Raw genomic sequence first — 5,909 nt, 5'->3', positions numbered from 1 at the left:
AGTTTGTTCCTTTTATTGCTCAGTAGTATTCCATTTAGTTATACATTCACCAGCTAATGGGCATTTAGATTGTGTCCAGCTTTGGACTACTACAAATAGTGCTTCTATGAACATTTACATACAAGTCTTTGTGTGGACGCATGTTTTCCTCTTTCTAGAGGTAAAATTCCTGGATTGTATGGTAAATTTATATTTAAATTTCTTTTCAAACTCTCTGTACCATTTTATATTCCCACCAGAAATCTGTAAGGGTTTCAGTTTCTCTACATCCTTGTCAACATTTGCTATTGTCTGTCGTTTTGATTATAGCCATTCACTATAGTGAGTGTAAAGTGTTATACTCATTATGGTTTCATTTGTATTTTCCTAATGACTATTGATGTTGACCATTTTTTACTGTGCTTATTTGTCATCCATATATCTTGTTTGGTTTAGTGTCTGTCCAAATCTTCTGCCCATTTTTAAATTGGGTGGTTTGTCTTTTTCTTATTGAATTGTGTTTTTTGTATATTCTGGATAAATTCCTGTTTCAGAGATATGATTTGCAATGTTATCTCCAAGTCTGTGACTTGTCTTTTCATTTTTTTTAGCAATAACTTTGAAGTACAAACATTTTTATTTTGATGTAGTCCAATTTATCATTTTTTTCTCTTTTGTAGATCGTGCATTTGAAGTTAAATCTAAGAACTTCATGACCTAACCTAAGGTCATGAAGACTTCTTGTATGTGTTCTTCCAAGGAGTTTTATAGCTTTCATTTAAGTCTACGTTCCATTTTGAGTTAATTTATTTTGGTATTGTGTGAGGTAAGTGTATAAATTAATTTTTTTTTTTTTGCATGTGGATATCCAATTTCCCCTGCATAATTTCTTGAAAAGACTATCCTTAACCCATAGAGTTGCTTTGGCATCTTTGTCAAAAATTAATTAACCATAAATTTGTTTATTTCTGCATTCTTAACTGTTACTTTGATTTCTATATATTTACTTATACCAGAGTCATAATGTCTTGATTACTGCAGTTTTATAGGAAGTTTTGAAATTGGTGAAAGTAAATTATTCAAATTTATTTTCTTTTCAAAAAACTTTGGGCTATTTTGGCTGGATTTTTTTGGAACATTTGTATTTTCATATACAGTTTAGCATCAGCTTGTAAAATTCTGCAAAAGGCCTGCTGAAATTTTGTAGGGATTGTGTTAAATCTGAAGACCAAGTAATGAGTATTATCATCTTTATTAACAATATTATATTCTGCTTCATGAAAAAATATGTTTTTCCATTTATTTGTATCCTGTTTAATTTTTCTCAGCAATGTTTTGTAGTTTTCAGTGGGAAAGTTTTGCCCTTCTTCGGATAAAATAATTCCTAGGTACCTTATTCTTTCCATGCTAATATAGATGGAATTATTTTCTGAATTTCATTTTTGGATTTTTTATTGCTAGTATATGGAGATACAACAAATTTTTGTATACTGATTTTGTATTATGCTATCTTTTGAACTTGTTTATTAGTTCTAGTAGTTTTTGTGGAATTCTAAGCGGGATTATATCATCAGCAAATAAAGACAAGTTTACTCTTTCTATAATGAAAAGTTTAATTTTTTCCTTCCTTATTGAATCAACTAGAACTGCCAGTAAATATTGAATAGAAAAAGCAATAGTGGAAATCCTAGTTTTGTTCCCTATGTTAAGGAGAAAGCATTTAATCTTCTTCTATGAAGTATGATATTAGCTGAAGGGCTTTTGTATACGCTATTTGTCATAATTAGGCAGTCCTCTTTTATTTCTAATTTCTTAAAAAATTATATATGTACATTTATTTTATTATTATTATTCACAAATAAAAATTGTATACATTTAAATTGTACAATGCAATATTTTGATTTATGTATACATTGCGAAGTGATTACCACAGTTAACGTGTCCATCACCTCTGTCTCTCTCTTTTTTTTTTGCTCTATAGACTCATTTAATCAAACTTCAGCTGCTTAGTAGGAGTAGTACCAGAGTCCAGTGTCTGAGATTTGTTCGTGTCAGGTAGACTCTTTCCTGCTTTCTTTTCCTCATGTTCCCACTCCCCCTATCACCAACTGGCAAAATTTCTGAGCCATGGCTCTGGAGCTGTGGAGACAATGGTGTACTTCTCTGAGTGACACCCCTACTTTATTTATTTATTTTTTAAGTTTAGTTTTGGCCACAAAACAAGTATAAGGAAATTTAGGGAATTCATACATGTGGAAATTAAACAACACTCTCCTAAATAAACAATGGGTAAAAAGAAAAATCACAGGGAAATTACACAGTACTTTGAGATAAAAATCAAAGTCCAACATATCAAAATTTATAGGATGCAGGGCTCATGCAGTGCTTTGAGGAAAATTTATACTTGCAAACACCTATATTAAAAATAAGAAAAATCTCTAATTAGTAATATAAACTTCTACCTTAAGAAAACAGAAAAAGAAGAGAAAACTAAATCAAAAGCAAATTTTAGTAGGAAATAACAACAATTACAACATAGAGAATTAAAAACTAGAGAAAGTCAACCAAATCAAAAGTTGATTTTTCAAAAAGATCAACAAAATTTGCAAACCTTTTTCTAGACTGACCAAGAAAAAGAGAGAAGACCGAAATTACTAGAATCAGAAATAAAGCAGGGGCATTATTACATTGTCATCCATGTTGTTTCAAATGGCAAGATTTAATTCTTTTGGGGGCTGAATAATATTCCTCTGTGTGTGTGTGTGTGTGTGTGTGTGTGTGTGTGTGTGCGCGCATGCACGTGCGTGTGTGTGTATCTCACATTTTCTTTATCCATTCATCCATTCAGTGTTGTTTTATATCTTTTTTTTTTTTTCTTCTTCTTCTCATTAAACTTTGTTTTAATGGGTCTCAGAATTCCATGACAGATTTTTGGTCAAGTTGTTTCCATTAAATGTACTGATTTTAAAAACTAATAACTTAAAACTTCCACACACACAAAAAAAAGGTCCACAAAACATTCTCCTTTCCTTCTGAAGGTTTTATGATGCATTGTTATCATTAACCAGTCTTTTATTATTAAACTTAAATGGCCAATTGTGATAAACAGTTGTGAGACCTTGCTTCCACCACTGATTAAGACTGGGGTGGCAGGTATTAGGGATAATATTCATTTAGCCTTCTAAGCTTTCTGTGCAGACTTGGTGACCTTGCTAGCTTCAGTAGCCTTCTTGTCCACTGCTTTGATGACACCCAAAGCAACTGTCTCATATCACAAACATCAAAACGATACAAAGGAGGACAGTCAGAGAAGATCTCAACATGCATGGGCTTGCCAGGAACCATATCAATGATGGAAGCAGCACCAGATTTCAAGAATTTAGGGCCATCTTCCAGCTTCTTACCAGAACACTAATCAATCTTTTCCTTCAGCTCAGTAAACTTGCAAGCACTGTGAGCTGTGTGACAATCCAATACAGGGGCATAACCAGCACTGATTTGGCCTGGATGATTCAGGATAATCACCTGAGCAGTGAAGCCAGCTGCTTCCATTGGTGGGTCATTTATGCTGTCTCCAGCAACATTTCTGTGATGAACATCTTTGACAGACACATTCTTAACATTGAATCCCACATTGTCTCCAGGAAGCACTTCACTCAAAGCTTCATGGTGCATTTCAACAGACTTCAATTGTAACGTTGACTGAAGCAAAGGTGACCACCATGCCAAGTTTGAGAACGCCAGTCTCTACTTTGCCCACAGGGACAGTTTCAATACCACCAATTTTGTAGACATCCTGGAGGGCCAGATGCAAGGGCTTGTAAGTTGGATGAGTTGGTGAATCCAGAGCTTCAAGCAGTGTGGTTCCACTGGCATTGCCATCTTCATGGGTGACTTTCTATCCTTTGAACCAAGGTATATTAGTGCTTGGCTCCAACACGTTGTCACCATTCCAACCATTTTGGGTCCGCCACCAGCTGACCTGAACAGCCCTTGCCTTGCTATCAGTCTCTCCCTTGGAGTCCCTTCTGGTGGGTGGGTGGATTGCCCAGATTCCTCTTTCCCCAGTCCCCATTGAGAGGAGATGGAGGAAGAGAGCCGTGAAGAGAGGTGAGCACAGCCGCCGGCCCCTACCAGCCTGTTAAAGGACACTCAGACGCTGTGGGGGTTCTGTCAGGCAGTTCCATTTATTATCACACAAGCACTTGCTTTTAAAGGCAAATGGGGAAGGGAGGTTTTTACATCCTCCAATCAGCTTAAAGGTTATGAGAGCATGCATCCTGTCTCAATGCCTAGCTATTGCAATCACGCAGTGTTCATGAGCGCAGAAGCATGTATTTGGCCAATAAGGGCTAAGGCAAAGTTCCCGCAGACACTCCCACCCTACTTCCTCCCGGCACCATCTTAGGCTGCCACATTAATAGGCCCTTGTGGGCCCATAATGGCACTGCTTGTAATGTCACTTAAGGTGGCATTAGTTTTTAAGGCCTGACACAACCAGAAATTGGCACAAATGCTACTGTGTTGAGGTTGTAGCCAATTTTTAAAATGTAGGTGCTGACTTCCTTAACGATTTCCTTGTATCTCTTCTGGTTGTAGGGTGGCTCAGTAGAATCCATTTTGTTATCAGCACCAATCAGTTGTTTCACACCCAGTGTGTAAGCCAGAAGAGCATGCTCACAGGTCTGCCTATTCTTGGATGTTGCTTTGTGTTGCTTTGCCCCCCACAGATTTGTCACTTCCCCTGGGTGACGGAGATGCAAAGGATTACTCAAAGTCCATCTCTTCCAAGCAGTGAGAAGCCCTGAAGTGGTTAACTTCCCTGGAAATGCTCAGGTGAGAGGGATCCCTTCCTCAGGAAATTAACACCGAATTGGGGTTCTCTTCCTGCATTTATTTTTCAGACCAGGAAGTTACAGGAAGAGAACATATGTGAGGTTATAGTCTAACAATATAGGCTGGTAACTTTCAGTGAAACAAGTCAGATGACATTCCAGTAGACAATTAAATGGTCTTATCAACACAAGCTTCATCTTAGCAAACATTCCTTCTTACAGTAATCTCTCAGTATCTTTACATAACAATCAGTAACTAGTCTGTCTTTGAGCCAGCAACCTGCTGTGCCACAATTCTTATCTTGCAACAGAGACTTATAGCCTGACGAAAATTTCCTGTCCTTGCAAGGTCAGTATTGGAAACTGCAAGGCCCTGTGAAGTACATATGCTTTATAGTATATTCCACACTTGGAGATATCAGCTTCAAACTCACCAACAGCAGCAACAACAATCGTCAGTTCATGCGGCTGTAATCATGTTTTTGATAAAGTCTCTGTGTCCTGGGGCATCAATGATAGTCATGTAATATTTGCTGGTCTCAAACTTCCACAGGGCGATATCAATGGTTACACCACACTCATGCTCAGCTTTCAGTTTATCCAAGACCCAGGCATACTTGAAGGACTGCTTTCCCATCTCAGCAGCCTCCTTCTCAAACTTTTCGATGGTTTTTTTGTCAATCCTGCCACATTTGTATATCAGATGGCCAGTACTGGTGGACTTGCCTTAATCTATGTGTCCAGTGATGACAATGTTAATATGAGTCTTTTCCTTTGCCATTTTGGCTTTGATTGAGCGATGGTTTTTAAAACACCTGTGTTCTGGCAGCAAACCTGTTGTGAAAAGCTATTTCCATATCTTGTCTGTTGCGAATAATACTGCAATGAACAGGGGAGCGCAGATATCTCTTTGAGATACTGATTTCAGTTGCTGTATATATATGCCCAGAAGTGAGATTGCTGGTTTTTATCTTTTATTCTGTTAATGTGGTGTGTTACATTGATTGGTTTTCATAGGCTAAACCATTCCTGCATTCCAGGAATAAATCCCACTTTGTTATGGTGTATAATCTTTTTAGTATGCTTCTGAATTGT

The 5,909-nt window shown here is 37.1% G+C and overlaps 1 pseudogene; it reads right to left on the bottom strand.

Annotated features, from left to right (window-relative positions):
- Nucleotides 1-2,911: 2,911 nt before the first annotated feature.
- Nucleotides 2,912-5,595, bottom strand: LOC103583184 (annotated as a pseudogene).
- Nucleotides 5,596-5,909: the final 314 nt, after the last annotated feature.

The sequence above is a fragment of the Galeopterus variegatus genome, unplaced genomic scaffold, assembly GCF_000696425.1.
Source record: "Galeopterus variegatus unplaced genomic scaffold, G_variegatus-3.0.2 Scaffold20391, whole genome shotgun sequence".
Lineage (NCBI taxonomy): Eukaryota > Metazoa > Chordata > Mammalia > Dermoptera > Cynocephalidae > Galeopterus > Galeopterus variegatus.
Note: the sequence above shows the minus strand (reverse complement) of the source record. Positions and strands in the feature narration are given on the sequence as shown.